Genomic DNA, 21,743 nt, shown 5'->3' with positions numbered 1-21,743 from the left:
TTTCGAATGGTCACAGAGCGTGCTTCCCCCTGTTCCCCTCCTGATGTTATCATGGACTACTGGCGAACTGGATTTCCCTCTAACCCATACGCGCACCTGCCTTTGACATCCATGCCAAATCTTTGGGCATGTATTCCATTCGTGGACTGTTGTCGCGCACGGTGTCTTTGTGGGTCCATTCGGTGACTTTCGTATCAGACTCGTCATTTCGCATGGGTCGACTGGCTCCTCCTTCGTGGCATCCTCAACAACTGGTCGCTCCCCAACCATGTTGTTACAATTCAGCGTTGTTACCTCATGCAGTTGATTCTGCCATCGCTCAATCTCTTCATTAGAGTCCGAGGTGCAGGAATTTTCACGGTCCCATGAGATTCTTCCGTTCGCTGTCAGATTCACTCGGTCCTGATCCTGCATTATGATCTAGTAGATACAGTCCAATTCATCATCACTGTTGTCATCGTGCACGAGTTCGATATAACGTGCCCCTTCGGTTGGGTCCAGTGGAACCACTATGCGGAGAGATTTTTTCTCGAATATCATTTTTCGTTTCTTGAGGTTGATGACTCCATTCATGTCTGTTGCCTAGTCTATCCCTAAAAATGTAGGATATGGGTTACTGCCATCCACATTTTCTATAACCTCAAAATCGATTAGTTTGCTTACACCATCGATGTCTACTGTAACTCCTTGCAGTCTCCCCATAGGCAAGATCTTTTGTTAGTTCACCATTCACAGTTGGATAGGGGACCATTGCAGTTTGGGTCTGCCCATGCATTCCCAGGTTTGTTTAGGTAGGACATTCGCTTCTGACTCTAAGTCTAGAACAACCTAATCAATCTCATAGTCCCCAATCTAGGCAGTCAAGCGCATTTCCCGCCCGGTTTGAAATGCATGCTTGCCCAAATTCCGGATCATTCGAGGTTCATCCGATCCTGCGTATCGAGTTATTAACTCTTGCAATCCCTGCACCGCTTTGGTATCCTGTATTAGCTTCATGCATATATCTAAGAAGGTAGTTAGCATAGATGTATCCCTCTTCGACTCTGTTTGATCCTTGCTACTTGAAGTAGAAGCTTCTGCGAAGTTCTTCTTGGCCTCCATAAATGTTTCCTTCGCGTGCTCCAAATAAAATTCCAGTTGTTTTGTGGGGGCCTTGCGAACCCATGCATCATGATCCAGGTGGATATTGGTGGCCATCTTCCAAGTCCATATAGATCCCCACCATTGTTTCTCTCAGTATTTTAAGTTTCCTTAATTGTAGCACAACTTATTATTTTTAGTAGTTTTTCGGGTCCTGAACTTCCGGAGCCATTTTAAGGCCCTAAACGACGTTTTTTGGGAAATCTGGGGGCAACATGGGTCCATGGACCGATGTTTCCCTTCCCAAAGTGGTAGTGTTCGGATAGATCTTTCTAGCAAGCTATTGTGCATGTCAAATGGAGATCGTATGCCAAAGTTACGACCCCGGGAAGTTGATGTACTAATTTACCCAAACGGGGCCGACAGTTTGGTGTTTCATCTTCTAGGGTTAGGTTTTGGAATGTTAAGGGTTTTCCATTGTTTCTCAACAACAAATAGGCCTTCGAGCCTCATTGTAACACAGTTCAGAGGCATGTAGCCACCACATCTCTTCTCAGAGATAAGCTACCATCACCCTAGCTGGTTTATTTCCATTACTGTTTGTAAGCATATTTTAGCATCTTACATTAATGAAATGAAGTATTATTTTCGCTACATATCTGTGTTTATGGTTATCTCTGTAATTTGTTACGTTCCTCTTTAAGTATGGATTAGTGGTATCAAAGTAGTCTACTTTTTTTTTTTTTTTCTTTACATGTCCCCAACGAGGTCGGGATATAAGGAGTTAGGGCTTGAACTAGTCGAACCTTTGCAAGACCAGCCTTGCAAATCTCGATGGCCTCCCATGGCGGATGAGAAGAAAGACGAGGGGGTAGGAGAGCCTATCAAAATCTTGCTCGAAGAAGCCCTTGAGCGACAACAGAATGCGATGATGGACAACTTTGCCCAGATCCTTCAGCAGCTACCCAGAAGCAACGCATTGGCTTCCAACAGCTACTCTAGAAACGCCATGCCCTTTAAGGTACAGGTTAATTTTGAAATCCCCATATTCGAGGGTTAGATAGACGCAGATGCTGTAGATAAATGGTTAAATCTGCTAGAGGGTTATTTTTCTGTTCATGAATTTTCAAGTCGGGAAAAGATTGTTTTTGCTCTTCTCAAAGCAGCTCCCCATGTCACGGACTAGTGGGAAACCTACTTCGAGTAGAAGGATGAAAGTACCAGCTCACTATTTTCGGCCGTACCCACCTGGAATTCATTCCGGGATGCCATCAAGGAGCAGTACTACCCTGTCGGAAGCTATGAGGATGAATACATAAAGTGGACCACGCTGCGGCAGGGAAGGGACCAAGACATGCCATAGTTCACCAATCTTTTCCATACCCTTCGCACAAAGTTGGGTATCAAGGATTCGGAGCAGCATTTGATACTCAAATACCATGGCTGCCTGCATAATTACATCCAGGAAGAAATACAATTCCTGAACATCTCCTCACTTGGCACAGCATATCAATATGTCGTCAAGGTCGAGCAGAAGTTTAAACAAAAGAAGTAAGACTTTGGATCTGCGAATCCAAAGCAAGGGAAAGGTGCCCCTAAACCACAGAACAAAAGACAAAGCCAAGGCGGGGCATCCCAAGACAACCCATCAAAGCTGCAAGCAAAGAACAACACCGCGAAGCCGAAAAAGGACACGGGAAAATGGTGTGAGTTCCATAAGAGCTCCACTCACAACACAAGTGAGTGTCGGGCCAAGCAGTCACTGGTGGCTAAGCTAAAGGTTTCAGAATCAGATGCATGTTCCGACTCTGAGTCAGAACTCGACAAGGGGAATGACAAAGGGAAGCAGATCATTGATGCGGATCCCAACGCCACTGTTGCTACCACCAAGATCTAGAAAAATGAACCCGAAGATCCAGAGGAGGAGGAGCGTCTATTCCACTCCTAGATGTGGGTAAAGGGCTCCCCACTATAGTTCCTTGTCGATAGCGGGAGCCAGAAGAACCTCATTTCGGCAAAGGTTGTGAAGCGGTTGGGCTTACCGACCATAGCACATCCACAACCGTACACTATTGGGTGGCTTCACCAAGGATGGGATCTTTGCATGAGCCAGCTGTTACACAAAAATAACGTCACCTTGATTATTTACAGTCAGTATGAGTCTATCATCACTTGTACTATCCTCCTAAGCAAGTCTCAGACCTCAGCTCTTCAAATCAAGCTTTGGAAATGAGAGAAAGACATTAAAAATCAATGTAACTCTGGTTACGCACTTTCTCTCATGGTCACCTGTGGTCCCGCACCTTCTGTGTACAAAAGTTGTGGACCTGCCCGCTCTGTCCCTAACAGTGTAGGTGCGGACCCCTGTGAAAGTCAAAAGGCGCAAGTTTTATCTTAAAAAACTCACGTTGGGTTAATTCTAGAGGTTTCTAGAAGGAATTTTGACGTGGATTGTTCACTCTAAGGTGGTTCATGCATACCAAAAGAGAAGGAGCTAATCCCTTGATGAGAGGAGCTATCCCTTTGAAGGAGGGCTTTATCCCTTTGAAGGAGGACCTAGTAACCTCCCTCCATTGCACTATAAATACAGGCATTGGGCTGGTTGCTGGAGAGGTTAAAAAGCTGAACATTTTTTAGGGTAAATGATGGTGAAATCAAGACTTCCTAGTTGAGCTTAAGAGGAGAGATCACACATCTTTTTGGCTTCATTGGGGAGTGAGTGAAACTTGTCAAAGTAGAGGAGACTTCTTGCTGGACCCTGCGAGGAGCTTGTACAGCGTCAAGGCAAAGGTTGTAAAATTCTTCTTCTTTTGAATTAATACAATCAAACTCATTTTTCTCAACAAGTATCTTATGTTATTTGTTTCATGGACTCCTTGACTTTCATGTTAAATATGTTTTATGCAATTGGCTTTTCAGGTGCTATTTAATTTGTTTGCCTTGTTTGTGTTTGCAGATTCGCGAAAAAGAGCTCATTTGGATCAAAGAAGCGAGGGCATCCACAAGCTTACGTTGGACCTAAGGTAGGCCCTAAAAACACTTGTTTACTATTGTTTGTCAAAGCATATTTAGAGAAAGATAGTGTCTGGTTGGTTTGCTTGTCATTAGGTCTTCTTTAGATTCTAGGAAGGTCTATCTTGTCCGCAAGATCGACTTATTCCGTGTGACAAAATGGTGACTCCACTGGGGACTTGATTGTTTTCCTTGTTTTTACTTTGACCTGAGAAACTCTATTTTGTTTTTTTTTTTGGCTTGCTGTGTGTAAAATTGGGTAGAGTTTGTAGATCCAGGTTTATTTTTAGTTTTTCATAGGTTTGGGAGAGGACCGCACCCTAGCTGTTTGACACAGTGCGTACTTACCCGCAGCTTGGCTTTTAGCATAGAGCGGGACCACACCTGTGCCAACTGTGGGCCTGCGAACCCTGTCAAAATTTTGAAAACCCTAAAATTTCCTCTGTTAGTCAGCTTAGTTTGTCTTTAGAAATTGTTATCCACTGCCTAGACCTGCATATAACTTGTCATAAGATTTCCTTGGATTGATTTTGTTAGTGTTAGGGTTTTAGGTGAAATTCCTAGGAGTTTTGCTTGTTGGGTTTGTTTTCAATTTTGGTTGTGTAGTGACTCTGAGCTTAGAGGCTGTAGGGACTTCAAATCACCTTAGTGTCTACCAGCTTCCTTATGAGTCTGACCATTTATGAAATCTCCCCTTGTTTGAGGAATCCGCTTTGAGTTTTCTCTTTACAAAACTTCGAAAAGCTTGTGTTTGAGAGTTTGGATTTTCATTTTCAAAAAGAAAACGAAATTGGTTGTTCTTGACTGATTTGTGATTCTACATAAATTCGTCCTTAGCTTGCATATAGCTCAGTAAAACATCCTTAAAAAAGACTTTTAGTAGGCTTTGACTTCAAATAGGTTTTCATAGTTTATAGATCTCAAAGTTAGTCATTTTCATTAGTTTTGAGTGTTTTATAAAAAATATAAAAAAAAATATCTTTTGAAAAAAAAGTTTGTTTTTTGTAGTGATTGAGTGCTTTGAAACGAAAAAGGGAAATTTTTGTGAAATAACTAGTTGTCTCGTTCGAGTGCTTTGGAAAGGAAAAGATCTTCTTTTAATTTGTTTAATTGAGAAAGATTTGTGTTTACAAAGTATTTGCATTCTCAAACTCTTTCTTAGTTTAGAAGTTCATCGAAGAGAAAAATATTGTTTAGATCATCTTAGGTGCATTTTTAGTGATTTTGAGTCGAGTCTTCATACCACGAGTTTCATCTCCACACCTTTGGACTTAAACAAAAACCACTAAAATTAACGCTTAAAGTAAAATTCACTTAGTAACATTTTTATTTCTAGGGCTCTGATACACCAACTTAGCTTAGGCTAGTGTCTTGGAGTAGGAGAGTAATTAACTCTCCAAGACAGTAAAAACAAACAAGTAGTTGTATCTTGTGGTAGGGAAGAAATCCAATTGTTGCATTTATGCTCTGGGAAAGCTCCTCTTAAAGGAGAATCACGAGATCGTGTCCAAACCAGTGTGGGAATCAATCCTTCCTCATTGGGAACGACACCAGATATTCATGTATTAAAAATGGTAAACCTCGGATTAACCATTGTCGAGGAGCCTGGGGTCACTTGTTGGTAAACCTTGGATTATGTCAAGGAGCCTTCAAGGGGATTGAGCTTGCTACTCTGCCCTTGCATGCGTATCGGATCGTAGACTGTTCCCCCAGGTGTATTTGTCTCAGTTGGTAACCTTAGTGGCCATATTCTTTAGGACTCTTCCTGAGGTGATAGTGGTGGGAAGATCCCACTGTACCTGGAGCAGACGTCGGCTAGAGTCACTTGGATTTTCCGGGGGGTTCACTTCACTCGAGACGGTTAAGTGGAGGAACTTGTGCCAGTCTATTCATTAAGCAGGTTGCCGGGGTAACTCTTCCAACCGCCATTTCTGTATTGAACTCTGCGATGTTGGATTTCATCACCAACTAGTGTTTTCAGTCTGGAAAGTTACTATTTGTGTGTGTTTGATCTCCTAGATTCTTTAGGAGTGTGATTCAAATTTGTTTGGTTCTTTAGAGACTTTAGGTGCTTTTCATTGAGATTTACTTTGTTTGCGTGTGAAGTAGTTAAAAGTTTTTAACTATGGCTTAATTACCAAGACAGTCCCGTAGACTTCGAGGCCAGTCTCCTGAGATTGTAAACGTGGCTGAGTTACTAAGGAAGTCCCGTAGACTTCGGGGCCAACCTCCTGAGGAAGTACAAGCCAGCTTGAAGGCTTGAAAGTCCTCGTAACTTCTAGAGACAATAGAGTTGGGTCACCGGAAGAAGGAGAATCTTCTTTGATAGTACATCCTGATTTTCAAACGCCAGTAGCAGATTATAATCCATAGTCAGTGTCTGTTTCTGAAATTGCTGGTAGCTTTTTGTCTACTAGTGATCTAGGTGAGGAACCTAAAATATCTGAGCCTGCAAGTGAATTTACTGCTACTCCGACATCGGGGTTTGTTTCTCCAACTTTTAGTGGTCCTGGTTCACCTAGGGTAGAAAGAGTAATCACCCAAGATCTTCCTTCTGGACTTATTGCTATTGAAGAACTTGCTTCGGAAGGAGAAGAAGTAGGCATCCCTATCCCTGAAAATCAATCGGTTATTGAACTAAGGGAGCGTGAATCAATTTTTTACAGTCCACCTAGGAGCAGTTCTTGGTATCTTTCTTTGACTAATTATTTAGAAAACTCAGGGTTAAGTTTTTCACCACCTCGTGCTCCTTATCACTCAACACCTAGAGGTTTTTATACTCCCGTCAATATGGCAGGACAGTCATCCATGTTTACTCAATCGCCCGAATCTTTTTTGTACGACAGTCCTTCTGTTCCCTCTGGGTATCAGTCTCTTTCTGGTACTTTTTTGGGAGCATCTCCTCAACCCATTGAGCAAGGGTTATTAACTGGAAGAAATGGTACAAAGCCGTTGAGCATAGAAGACATTCTTATGATGTCAGGTTCTATTCCAAATCCTCAACCTCAAGGTGGCCAGTTACCGCCTGGGGGGCAGCCTCAATTAACGCCCGGGGGGCAACCTCAAGGTACACAATTTGCATCTGGGGGGCAACCTCAAGGACAGTACATACCTATGGGACAGTATGTTCCTCAAGGTCAACCCCAGGCTCAATATGTACCCCAAGGTCAACCCCAGTATCAATTTATACCTCAAGGTCAACCCCAGTATCAGTATGTGCCTCAAGGGTATCAACCCCAAGGTCAATACTCGAACCAAGGTTTCCAACCACCCCAAGGTTTTCCAATCCTACCCTCAACCTCGTTATGGTCCTGTTGAAGGCCCCGAAAATCGGGTCGACAATAAGGGGGATACCCACCCGGTCCGGACCTTGGTTGGCAGCTCCTTATCCGTTTGGTATAGCGGGTCCCACTGGGGATAATGGGACCAGTTTCCCAATCTAAGGGTGTGTGTGTGTGCAGAGTTGGATGATGCTGATCTAAGAGTTCTAATCTAAGCTACTTTAATCTAATTCTATGCTATTGTAATATAATGAAAACATCACATCTAATCTATGCTAACCCGGGGTGTATTTCTTCTATTACGTGATCTAAAGAGATTTCAAACAATAACTGGTAATAAGGATCATTAAGCTATCATAAGAATGGAGATCAATTAAGATGAACCACTTTGCATAAAAAGTTAGGCAAAACAGTTGTGAACAACATATCGCATAATAAGTTATTCGTATATCAAACATAAATAAATGACTCCACCGTACAAAAGTGCCAAATGGTAACTCACACATTCATGCAATAACATATAAACAACTAAAAACTGTATATCACTTTAAGAATATAAGCAGAAATGGCCAAGAGATAAAAGTACCATTTATGACTGGTCCTACTCATAAGCTTCAAGTAACAATGATTTATCTCTCCTTGTTCTGATATCTACCAAGAGTACAGAAGTGCAACATTAGTAGCAGATATCAAATGCAAAAATTAATAAACCTTGATCCATTCATTCATCAAAACCTCCTTTGAGGGTGCAGAAGTGCATGTTCTGAGGACAAGTTTTTGACAAATTTCCGGACCCTTCTCTAAATGCATGAGAAGGGTTTAAATACTGCTAACTAAATAACTTAATTACATAAATTTCGGATACGGTTTAAATGACCGCCCTTTATCTAAGCAAACTTATTTCTAAAAATTGAATCTAATTTCTAACTATTTCTGCATTTGCTCCTTAGTGCTGTGAGCATGCAACATTTGCCTGGGAAGAGTCGGTTGGTCGTCTTCTGCTTTTGTTTGAGCTACGAAAATAGAAATGGCAAGCGCTGGCACCTCTTTTTAGTAAACTAGAAGATATTTTTGAGAATCATCTTCTGGTTGGGCGAATTTACTGCATGTATGCTTGGTAACAACCCAGATTCTTCTTAAACTACCTTTGCTTTTGCTATCTCGGCTTCCGGACTCATGGATGACTAAGAAAATTAGGGACTTTGCTTTCTGAACAATTTTCTTAGCGATGCACGATTAGCGCTAGGCGCTAATCGCGCATCGAAAACTACCTCCGTTCTTTGATCCGGGCCTTTCTGGTGCGTTTTTCGCCTTTAGTGCTTTTTCCTTTACCGGGCATGAGCTTCAGAATTTTGTAAACATGCTGCTTTTGTGAGTTTTTTACCTTGAGTGTCGAATCGCCTATTGATATTAGCATCTGTTCAGTAACACTCTGAAATCTGCGTTTCTGTTGCATGCGGCATCCGTGTATGAGGGCATCTCTTCTCTGTTCTTCGAGCATTGATGCTTTCCCTCTTTCCTTAGAAGTTTCCTGCACATTGCTTCATGTTGTTCCCTATTTTTTATTCCTGTAGTTCACGCGAAGGAAAAGAGTAATGATAATAAATTTTGACATGAAAGTTTTAAGCTCTACGAATGTATAAAATGGTGATACCCACAGTGAACTGACTCTTTGAAAAACACAAAACTGTCCTTCATGAATACCTTGGCGTACATTCATTAATTTTCTTTAAGGCGTGCGCCCAATTTTTGGTTTTAGGGACAGCTTTTCTTGAATGCTGAGCCGAGGAAAATTTGCGATGGGTAATTTTTGCGACTCGCAGATCACAGCGTCGCAAGATCGCAGATCGCAAGATTGAAGATCGTTGTTATGCAGATTGGTTTTATCGCAGAATCGCGGCATCGCAGATCGCAGATCGCTACAATTTGTGAAGTTATTCGTGTGCTGTTTATCCGACGTTGCGATATGCAATGTCGCATATCGGCCATCAGAGATTTCTTAAGATTCTCATTTATGGGCGCTTCTTAATGTATGCGATGTGATGAATTTAGCGCCACTTTTTCACAGTTGTTTTAAGGTGCTCATAAAGAAATGCTTCACTCTTCTCCGTGTGATGTATTTTTGAGGAGTATAATACAAAAATTCTTTTATAAAATCTTTTTGGATTTTTTTTTTTTTTACTAAGGGTCCCCACTTCTTTAGCGTTATTTCTAATACTAAAGAAGTAGGGGGGTTGTTGGTGGTCACAACAGGTCCTCAGTATTCTCAACCAGTTATGGGTCAGTACCCCGGAATGAATATAGTGTGGGATCCATCGCAAACCCAACAGGTGTTGCAGCCAAGTGTACAGTTGTCATCTCAAACTGGACAACCCTTAGTTTCTGGTTCATCCCAGCAACCAGTCCAGTCCAACATTCAAACTTCTGTACCTTTGGTAGTTTCTCAGTCTGAGCCTAGTACACCTCGTACTCCGCTTCAAACGACTGCTACAACTACCGCAACATCTGTTCAATCTACCCCACCTACTTCTGGAGTATCGACAGCTCCGGTTTCTACTGTTCCTGTATCTACTCCTCAGACATCTTTACCACCGTCTGGATCTACGATTCAAACTTCGGTTCAAATGCCGCTAGGACAACCTGGTTTAAGTACGGTTGTCACAAGTCAACCACAATTCACTTATCAACCATACCAGGGACAGTACCAATTCGGTCCTGCTGTGCAGCAGCCAGTTTATCAGTATCAACCATACCCTGGGTACACTTATCAACAACCTCAACAACCCCAGTACGGTCTGATTAATCCTAGTTTTCCGGTAGGATACAATATCCCGAACGCCTTTCCCATTCCTAGTTATCCTGGATATCCTCCTCCTGGGGCTGGTCTCATGACCCAGAGTTTTAGGGACCCTAATCGGCAGTTACCGTTGATCCCTCAAAGGTCGAAGCTATCATCAAATTGCCTCCTCCTTCGAGTCTTCGCCAACTCCAAAGTTTGCAGGGGAAAGAAAACTTTTTACGATGATTCATTCCTAACTACGTCGAGGTTACAAAGGGTTTTACCTGGTTGTTGAAGCAAAAAGCTCAATTCTATTGGGATGAGATAGCTCAGAAATCTTTTGATGCACTCAAACACACGTTGACCCATGCACCGTTGTTGCATCCTCCCAACTACAACCAGGATTACTTCTTGTATCTCGCCGCCTCTCATTCCACCATTGGAATGGTCTTAGTTCAGGAAGATGAATCAGGAACTGAACATGTGTTATATTACCTTAGTCGAACTTTAAATCCAACTGAGCTAAAATACTCACATGTGGAGAAATTGGCATTGGCAGCCGTTCAAGCTGTCCAACGTTACCGTCACTACATTCTACTACGTAAAACTACGGTAATTTCGGATTGCAACCTTATGATCTACATTTTGACCAAGCAATTGCTAGGGGGCAAGTACTCTAAATGGATCGTTATCCTGCAAGAGTTCGACTTGGAATTTGAAAAATCTAAGTCTAAGAAATATTTAGTTTTTGCGGAGTTAATGTGTGACTTCCCGCGTGCTGACACGGAAATTGTGGCGGAGGAGCCCATTGCGGACGAATCCTTATTTCTAATCAGCACTTTAGATCCGTGGTATGGGGATATCATTGTTTATCTCCAGACCCAATCCTTTTGGCCAGAAATTTCAAGGTCACAACGTCGAAAAATTCGATTCCAGTCCCAACAATTCAAGATTATTGGAGATACTCTTTATCGCCGTGGGGTGGATTCTGTTTTTTGATGTTGTTTAACTCATGAGGAAGTTGAAAGGGTTCTAAATGACTATCACTCTGGAGCGTGTGGCGGTCATATGTCTGGGTTTGCCACAGCCCAAAAGATATTGTGCGCTGGCTACTTCTGGTCGTCTTTATTTAAAGATTGTATTACGGCGGTCCGAAAATGCCACAACTGCCAGATTTTTGACCGTAAGATGCGCGCTCCACCTGCTCCTCTCCACCCTATAATTTCCGTTGGTCCTTTTGCCAAATGGGGTATCGATTTTATTACATGTAACCCTCACTCGGCCGGGGGGCATGTGTATATCATCCTTGCGGTAGATTATTTTACTAAGTGGGCCGAGGTGATGCCTACATTCGAGGCAGACGGCAAGACAGTTGCAATTTTGGTGTTCAATCATATAATTGCTAGGTTTGGTGTCCCACAAGCGATAATCACTGATCATGGGCATCATTTTCGAAACGTTATGATGACCGAACTTATAGGCCAGCTTGGTTTACGTCACGATAGTTCAACCCCTTATTATCCACAAGCGAATGGTCTGGTTGAGTCCATCAACAAAGTTTTAGTTATCATGATCCGACGAATCATTGGGATTCATCGGTCGAATTGGCACAACATGCTATTTTTAGCACTTTGGGCATACCGAACTTCAGTAAAAACATCAACAGGGTTCACTCCTTTCCAACTAGTCTATGGTTTGGAAGCCGTGTTACCCATTGAATGTGAAATCCCATTGAATGCGAAATCCCGTCATTGCAAATGGCCATCGAGTTACTTCCAGCCACTTCCGAAGAGGAAAAGTGTTTGTTATACTTGGCTCAATTAGATGAGAATCGACGTGATGCTGCATTGGCGATTGAGACTCACGCAAAACGGATGAAAGCTCAGTATAATCGCAAAGGTACCCCTCGAAATTTTCGGAAGGAGATCTAGTCATAGTTTATGATCAAGCTAATGATAAATTAGGCGCTGGAAAATTCGTTCCTATGTGGCATGGTCCCTATATTGTCAAGCGAAAGCTAGCCAAAGGGGCCTATGAATTGGTAGACTTTGATGGGGACTCTTTGGGTAAACCCAGAAATGGCCTTTACTTGAATAGGTATTATGCTTAAAAGAATGGGTATGGAGATTTAGTTAGGACAATTTTTCTTTCTAGCTGGTGTGTTTTAGTTTAAACAGTGTGCTTAGCTTAGAGAGTGTTTTTTCATCATTATTCCTACTTATCTTGGTTATACTCTTGATATTGCATATGTCGATGCCTCTCCAAACATACATTGGTTTCGCTGATGGTGCTTGTCGTAATACATGGAACATCTCTTCCGCAGCTTGGGTTATCTATTCACCCTCTGACAGGTTAGTATCTATGCATGGGGTAAGCCTCGGTCAAACAACGAAAAACATTGCCGAGTATCTAGTGCAGTGATTGAGTTATTATCTGAATCTATTTCATTTGGGATTCAGAGTTTGATAGTGAGGTTAGATTCTGAACTCGTTGTATTACAGCTTAATAGAGTGTATGCCATTAGAAATCCAGTGTTATTAAGATTATTTTTGAGAGTGCGTCTCTTGGAACGTGAATTTGATTACATTGAATATCAGCATATTCCGAGATCTTTAAATACATTAGCAGATGCAATTGCTTCTCGAATGTTAAATAGACATTTGCAATAATCATACATGTAAATTTAAAACCATTCTATAACATGATTTACAAGATAAGCCGGTAATAGTGATATATATATATATATAGGAGTGTGTCAAAAAATACATCGTCCTCGATCATAGGTTGAAAAACACCTTATGATCGGCAAAAATGATAAGTACAAAAAACAAAAATGTCACATGTGCCCACAATATGCGATCATCCTATCACTGGTGATGATCTATATAAGAAACCATTGCATGGGCCACCTTGCAAAGGAACCTCCTAAAAGGTCCCGGGACTCCAATCACATAGCGCTGAAGTCGACGAGGAATGTCGTCTATAGTGGTCTCAGGAATATCTCCTGTCAAGCGCTCGAGATGACCCTCCAACTCGACCAAAACCTCTGCTGATTCGTCTTGTGGGGCTGGCACGGGTGCAACTGGTTGTTTCCTTTCAAAAGGCCAGAGAACGGCTGGTCGCTGTGGACCCACATCTGCATTTTAAATTTTTTACTATTAGTTTTGAGATGATGGAAAAAAAAAAAAAATAGGAAAAAAAAGTTGAAAAAGATTTTACCTGAGTCGTCCCACTGCTCTCCTGGTGGAAGAACCATGTCTGGGTCACCACGAAAAATCTATCCCAGCGTAAGGGAAGTCCTGAATATAAAAGACCTAGTTTTCCAGCCGTTGGAAATACTCATGTTTGAATCGAGCAACCTCTGTCCTCTCGTCCGGGTGACGGGCCATGACTGCGACCCATCACATCAGTTTGGGCTCTCGAGGAAGCCCAACTCCAACACTAAGGTGTTGTGGGATCAACATAGGAACCCTCTCCAGGCAAAAACTCACGACTAAAGCCCCATAACCAAAGGTCTTTATTTATCCATTCTTGGCCCTGGTCAGTTGGCCTTTCACATTGGCCAACACGGCATCGCACCAGTTGAAGATGGTGCCTCGAAAGCAATCAACTGCCATACGCATCTAGGATCCGGTGGCAATATGTAATGCGGCAGCTCCGCAAAGTTTGGTGACAGTGAATGCAATCACCATGAGCTCAGGACGGGATATCGTCTTTATGTCTATCCCTTTGTCTCTAGCCTGGCTGTTGCAGTACTCTAGCCGGAGGCTATCGACAGACTGGCCACCTGGCCTAGTCCCGTGCAGAGTCAAGTCTTCGCCTCTCTTAGGCAAACCAGTCAAGAAATATATGTCCGCCAGCTCGATTTCGAGCTGGTGGCCGCCGATGAAAAAGCACTGGTCCTGTATGCTCCATCTGTCAACCAGCCACTGTAAGAAATCCACCTGAGCCCTCATGCCAGGAATGGCCCAGAATTTGTACAATCCGCACACCCTCAAAGCATCAAGTGAAGGCTGATGATTCCATGCGGCGGCATCCACGTCCTCATGCTCTCGTTCACGCCAATCTAGCATGATGTACTCTCTGCATCAAGTATAAAGACAAATTAAAATGCTAGAAAATATTTTGTGTGGTCCATTTTTGAGAATTTTTGGGTTCAAAACCCTTGCGGTGGGGTAGGCACCCTCCGTGTTAGACACAGTGTGTGGGACCGCACTTTGTCTAAATGGAAGGTGCGGACCCCGAGCTTTTCCCAATGGAGAAAAAGTCGGGGTCTGCAGGCTCGCAATGGTAAACCTGCGGGACCCTGCGCGCGGGTTTTGCGCCTAAAAACCCTCCCAAAAAATGAAATAAAGGAATAAAACAAAAAATTAAACTGTTAAAAATGAAGAGTGGGATGATGTGGATTACCTGGAGAAGACGGCGTTCGATTCCGGTGGTTGGTTTTTCCGCAATCTTCACAGGAAGTTTTCTGAGCAAAAGCACTATTTTCTCACCCAAACTCAAACGGTAAAAATGAATTGACAAAGGCCCTTTTTATAAGTTTTTTGACTAAATAAATTGCAAATTTGTTTATGTTTCACTTTGAAAAGGTATTTTGCAACATTTTTATCCATTTCAAACAGGTATGAGTAATGTTTGTGTTTTTGTGCAGAATAAAGGATTATTCGGGCGAAATCTATCATTTTCAACGAAAAACATGTAGAGTCATCTTTAAGCTCTTTTCTGACTCCTAAAACATGAAAAGATTGCCGAGTGTTTCTTTTAAAATCATTAAAATGGAATTAAAAGATGGTCCACTTACAGCTCTTTTCTGACCGTAAAAACATGAAAAGATTGCCGGATTTTTGTCGCTTCAAATTCGATATCAGTCATAAAACGACGTGTCATTGATCACTTTTTTACTTTTTCGGGTCAAGGGCACTAATGACGAAAAGTACTCCTTGGTCGTAAAAGATCAAGTGGTTCTCTCAAGTATTATTTTATACTTTTTCGGGCTTGGGAGACACAAATTTACGAAAAAGGTCATCCCTGGAGTCTTCTTAAGTTTTTTCAGACTCTCTAAAATTGAAAAACGTCGAGTTTCTCCTATACTGGACTCGTTAAAATTTCATAGTAAAGGACCTGTTCAATTACAAATAGGAACGAACCACTCCTTCTTAGGGTTCGAATTTAAACTAAGTTGGACTCATCCGAAGGATGAGCTTATAATCAAGCAAATGTTATCCTCCTCAAGCTTGTCAAAAATAAAGAGGTACTTGTCAGAAATGGTGGGGGAAAAGAGAGAAAAATGAGCCTGTTTGTCATACTTTGTAACCACTCTTGAACACGACACTTTTATTTTCCTGGTTTGGGAAATCCTTTTCCTAACAGTTGATCAAACCACATTGAAAGTCTTCAGGCAGTTTCTGGGTATTAACTTTGGGTCAATTGTCACCAAGCCATTTGTCGTGTCATTATGTGTTCAAGAGGTCACAATAAGCCATTCATTTGCAAAATATCTATCATCCATCTTGACCATCCCTGAGTCAGTCCTTGCAACTAAATTTCTTCAACTTGATCCATGATTTTGTGTTGTGGGCTTGCCTATGACGGATCGCTTTCTATCGACATCATCTCATTATCTAGAAAGATAATCTAGGAATCGTCAGTACCTTGAAGTCCGCATGCCTCAATGGTAGGTTTCTTGCCTTTGACGATAGTTTACATCATTGACTTTCGATCAAAGGATTCCGTGACATGTTCAAAATCAACACATTTATTCACATCTCATGGATTGTACTGGGTACTTTGAGAGCCATTGACATCACTGGTGGTTTCTCTTACACTTGTTAACAGTTTACATCATTGACTGCTAATCAAGTGGTTTCTACCATGTTCGACATCAACACATTCATTCGCATGGATAGAATCGTACTGTTTCGGGAAGTAGAAATGAAGACCCTGGATCTAGTTTCCACAATCCAGGCTGCGAGGAATTTTGTATTCATTATATAATGGACTATTCATAAACAGATGGCTGCATCCATATTGTGTCCACATGAGTCTATGTTTTACAAGATCATTCCTGTATCAGAGCAGTAGTTAGTTTTTCTAGTCAGTTTTGATCTGAGCATGGGAATGCCTACCTCAGCGATGATATGATCTCATATATATATCTTGCATTGAATGTTTTTACAGGTTCCAACCGGGTTCTCCACAAGATGATCCTCGAAATGATAAAGTACTTCACTCTTCCTAAATGATAAGAAATCCTCATCTACTACAGACTTCGCACTTTAGGGGGCAATCTGTTACACAAAAATATCGTCACCTTGATTATTTGCAGTCAGTATGAGTCTATCCTCACTTGTACTATCCTCCTAAGCAAGTCTCAGACCTCAGCTCTTCAAATCAAGCTTTGTAAATGAGAGAAAGACATTAAAAATCAATGTAACTCTGGTTACGCACTTTCTCTCATGGTCACCTGCGGTCCCGCACCTTCTGTGTACAAAAGCTGTGGACCTGCCCGCTCTGTCCCTAACGGTGTAGGTGCGGACCCCTGTGAAAGTCAAAAGGCGCAAGTTTTATCTTAAAAAACTCACTTTGGGTTAATTCTAGAGGTTTCTAGAAGGAATTTTGACGTGGATTGTTCACTCTGAGGTGGTTCATGCATACCAAAAGAGAAGGAGCTAATCCCTTGATGAGAGGAGCTATCCCTTTGAAGGAGGGCTTTATCCCTTTGAAGGAGGACCTAGTAACCTCCCTCCATTGCACTATAAATACAGGCATTTGGCTGGTTGCTGGAGAGGTTCAAAAACTGAATTTTTTTTAGGGTAAATGCTAGTGAAATCAATGCTTCCTAGTTGAGCTTAAGAGGAGAGATCACACATCTTTTTGGCTTCATTGGGGAGTGAGTGAAACTTGTCAAAGTAGAGGAGACTTCTTGCTGGACCTTGCGAGGAGCTTGTACAGTGTCAAGGCAAAGGTTGTAAAGTTCTTCTTCTTTTGAATTAATACAATCAAACTCATTTTTCTCAACGAGTATCTTATGTTATTTGTTTCATGGACTCCTTGACTTTCATGTTAAATATGTTTTATGCAATTGGCTTTTCAGGTGCTATTTAATTTGTTTACCTTGTTTGTGTTTGCAGATTCGTGAAAAAGAGCTCATTTGGATCAAAGAAGCAATGGCATCCACAAGCTTGCGTTGGACCTAAGGTAGGCCCTAAAAACACTTGTTTGCTACTGTTTGTCAAAGCATATTTAGAGAAATATAGTGTCTGGTTGGTTTGCTTGTCATTAGGTCTTCTTTAGATTCTAGGAAGGTCTATCTTGTCCGCAATATTGACTTATTCCGTGTGACACCAGCAGTGTTGCCTTCCATATGACATCAAGCCCTTCATGGATGAGGTATTGTGTGACATTGCTCCCCTTGAAGTTTGTGATGTATTATTAGGACAACCATACTTGTGGAAGCGACATGCTGTGTATGAATCAGGGCCCCATGTTGTTATTATTACATTGGGAAATAAGTTGTATAGGATACCAGAGGTAGCACCGCCTACCACTGTCTCTTCGATTACTACAAAACAATGCAGTAAGCTCATTTCCAAAACCGAGAAATTTATTTTCCTGATGATACGCCCTCAAGGAAGGAAGAAGACAGTGGTCGCGGTCTCCAAACAAGGCCCCTCCGCACGACAACTACAAATGGACAAGGTCATGGAGGAGTACGAGGACATCTTCACCTCCCCCGCAGGGGTTCCTTTGTACTGTCAGGTCAAGCACTCCATTGATTTGACCCCAAGTGCGCCACTACCCAATGGACCAATTTATCGGCGCTTCATTCTAGAGAATGATGAAATCAAGAGACAAATTTAGGAGCTCCTGTAGAAAGGTCACATCCGTCCGAGTTCATCGCCTTGTGGGAGCTCGATTGTGTTGGTACAGAAGAAGGATGGGAATTGGAGACTCTGTATTGACTATCAGGCGCTGAAAAAGATCACTGTCCATAATAGGTACCCGATCCCGCGGATTGATGACCTCCTGGACCAACTAAAGGGGGTGAAATATTTCACCAAGATCGATCTGAAGTCAGGATATCACCAGGTACCAATCGAACCCTCTGATGTGTGGAAGACTGCCTTCAAAGCCAAGGAGGGCCTTTTCGAATGGTTAGTTATGCCTTTCGGATTGAAGAATGCTCTTGCAACCTTCATGAGGCTAATGGATGACATCATGCAGCAATTCACCAACTCATTCATAGTGGTATAATTGGATGACATTTTGATCTTTAGCCAGAGTTGGGAAGAGCACCTCCACCATAACCGACAGGTTCTTCAAACACTGCGGCAACACAAGCTATGTGCCAATTTGGCGAAATGCACTTTTGGCATGACCCAGGTTCAGTGTCTGGGATACATTATTGATGAATAGGGGGTGCATGTGGATCCAGCCAAGATCCAAGTCATTCAACATTGGCCATCTCCAACCACTCTGACAGAGCTCTGCAGCTTTCTAGGTCTTGCTAACTTCTACCATAGGTCCATGTTGGGGTTTTCTCATATCACTTGGCCCTTGAGTCAAGTCACCAAGGGAGGAGCGAAAGCAAAATTCTTTTGGTCTGAATCTTTGCAGAAGGCATTCATAGAGTTGAAATATTGCCTCTGCACGGCACTAGTGCTCGTGTTACCAAATTTACAACAACCATTTGAGGTCGAGATAGATGCCTCTGACTATGCTATTGGGGCAGTCCTTACTCAACACAAGCATCCAGTCGCATATCACAGTGAAACACTTTCAGACACAGTCCAGAAGTATCCCACTTATGATAAAGAGATGTATTCCATTGTGCAGGCTTGCTGAAAATGGAAGCATTACATTTTGGGGAAGGAAACAGTCATCCACATAGCCCACCAACCCCTGCAGTTCATACAGACCCAAGGGAAATTGCAGAATGATTGCCATCAAAAGTGGTCTAGATACCTACAACAGTTCCATTTTAATATCAAGTATAAGAAGGGCAACACCAATAATGTTGCAGATTGCCTCAGTCGACCATCGATCATGGCGTTAATCACCATGCTCAACTCTTGTGGGCACGAGACTTCTGATTGGCCACTTCTCTACAAAAGTGACCCAGAATTCAGCGACACATACTAGACACTCTTGGGGGGTCAGCATGTTCCAAATTTTCACCTCCAGGATGCCTTGTTATGCCACCTGGGTCACCTTTGTGTTCCTTCAAGCGAGCATGCCAAGATGATTTGGGAAGCAGACTACAGTCGGGCTGCTGGGCATTTCGGGGTTGAGAAAATGGTGGCAGTGCTGCAAAAGCATTTCTATTAGCCGAATCTTCGATAGGATGTTGGGAAGTACATCAGATCATGTATTGCCTGTGTCATTGCCAAACTGACCATCAAGAAGCAAGGCCTCTATGCCCCACTGCCTACCCCTAGTCGACCTTGGGAATCCATCTCCATGGATTACATGTCAGGCCTTCCTTCCACTAAGCATGGAAATGACTGTGTTTTTGTGGTCGTCGATAGGTTCTCGAAGATGGCTATTATGGTGGCTTGCAAGAAGAATATCACAATAGAAGCCACTACTAAACTCTTCTTTGAACAAGTGTGGGTGCACTTTGGGATCCCATAATCTATCATCTCAGATTGGGACAGTTGGTTCCTCAGTACATTTTTGTCTAGTCTTTGGTCAATGCTGGACACCAAACTCACTAAGTCCACAGCCTTCCATCCTCAAACTGATGGCCAGACAGAGGTTGTCAATAGGATGATTGTTGGGCCTCAAAGTGGTCCCTATTTTCACTCCATTATTCACCAATATCTCCACATTTTACCTTCATGTCACCTCCATTCCACCTCCACATCATTCCATTTACCTCATTATTGGGTTATAACTATGCTTTTCCAAAGTTTATTAATTCTTAACATTTTTAAGTGGATTTATGGCTAAACTTTAGAAAATAATATTCTTATACTTATACCTAACAATTAGAATGAGTTTGTTGACATGTGTAGGTACAAAGGAAGCTTCCAGGGCATCTTTATGTGGCCTTGAATGATCAAATTCGAATTTGATAAGATAAGCCTCATGGAAAAGATCATGATCTCATGGAGAAGATCATGGAACTCATGGAGGAGATCATGGAGGATAGGGTTATGTGTCTAGATGGTTGAGAAATGTATGGAACTAAAGAGAGATTAGTGGATCATCATTATGAGTTTGTTATCTCATCCCATTGTATAAATAGGAGTACCTCCTCCATTCCAAAGGGAGGACTCTTGGAGCATTGTATCCAACTTATGATGGAATAGAATAAAGCTTCATTTTACATATATTTTCATTATGTAGTTTTAGATATAAGTTGTACATATATTTCCATTATGTAGTTTTGGATATAAGTTGCCTTAATGTAGTATATGGAATAGCTTGTCACTTTGTTCTTAGGAGAATTGAGCTCACTCTAGAAGGATCAAAGTAACATGTTATTTCATATTAGATCTTATTTCATTTAATTTCTTAGATGTTTGATGTTTGAGGATTTGTTTGTGATTGATGAATGAGTTTTAAATTAGAATCTTATCAGCATATGAGAGGATAACCAAGGGTCTAAGTTAGGCTCTCTCTCTATTTGATTTGCATGATAATTGAAATTCATTCTTTTGCTTTTATGTTTCAAGTCATTTCATTTCTTATGCTTATGAATGAATCTTAGTTTAGTTTGGATTAGTACATGAGAGGACAATCAAGAGACTAAGTTAGTCTCTCTCTCTACTTGAATCTGAACAACAATTAAGTTCATTTGTCTTCATTTCAAGTTTTTTTAGTTTTATGTAATCAATGATTTCTCTATGATACTATAGGGAAGGACAACCAGGACCTCCTTAGTTAGGAGCCTCTTCCCTTGCATATGATATTGAATCGTAAATAATTTAGCTAGACATAGAGTTAGTTGCCTACTCTTGCATATATATTGCTGGCACCATCACAAGCTTACGAGTTCCCCTGGTCGATAATTTAATGCAGCAATTTAAGCCCAATAAATTGCCCAACAATGATTGTGCACATTTTGTGCATGTACAACTCAAAGCATCCATACACATGGGACGAGAGCCTCCCCTATGTTCAACACAGCTACAACCGAGCTCTTCACAGCTCGACTGGCCACAACCCTTTTCAGGTGGGCTTGGGATTCCAGCCACTATGCCCCATTGACGTGGCCATGCCACTTGCAGCTACTCACATAGATTCAGCTCATGTCCAGTCCGAAACAAATAAGGCAAGAAGATTCATTGAGCACATTCAACATATTCACCAGTAGTTCCACGAAATTCTGGAGAAATCAAATGCTAAGTACAAGCAGCAACATGATCAACATTGGGTGCCACACAAGTTTCAGGTGGACGACAAAGTTTGGTTGCATTTGCAAAAGGAACGCCTTACTGGAGGCTTTCAGAAACTGAGACCACTCTGATATGGTCCTTACACCATTAATAAGGCTGTGGGAGACAATGCATTTGAGCTCAGCATTCCCCCATTCCTTAGCCTGCACCCAGTGTTCAATGTGGATCACCTTCGGCCATACTTTC

Source organism: Pinus tabuliformis, chromosome 7 (assembly GCF_031772625.1).
Source record: "Pinus tabuliformis cultivar Carrire ecotype Pingquan chromosome 7, CPIR1, whole genome shotgun sequence".
NCBI lineage: Eukaryota > Viridiplantae > Streptophyta > Pinopsida > Pinales > Pinaceae > Pinus > Pinus tabuliformis.
This window is presented reverse-complemented; position numbering follows the sequence as displayed.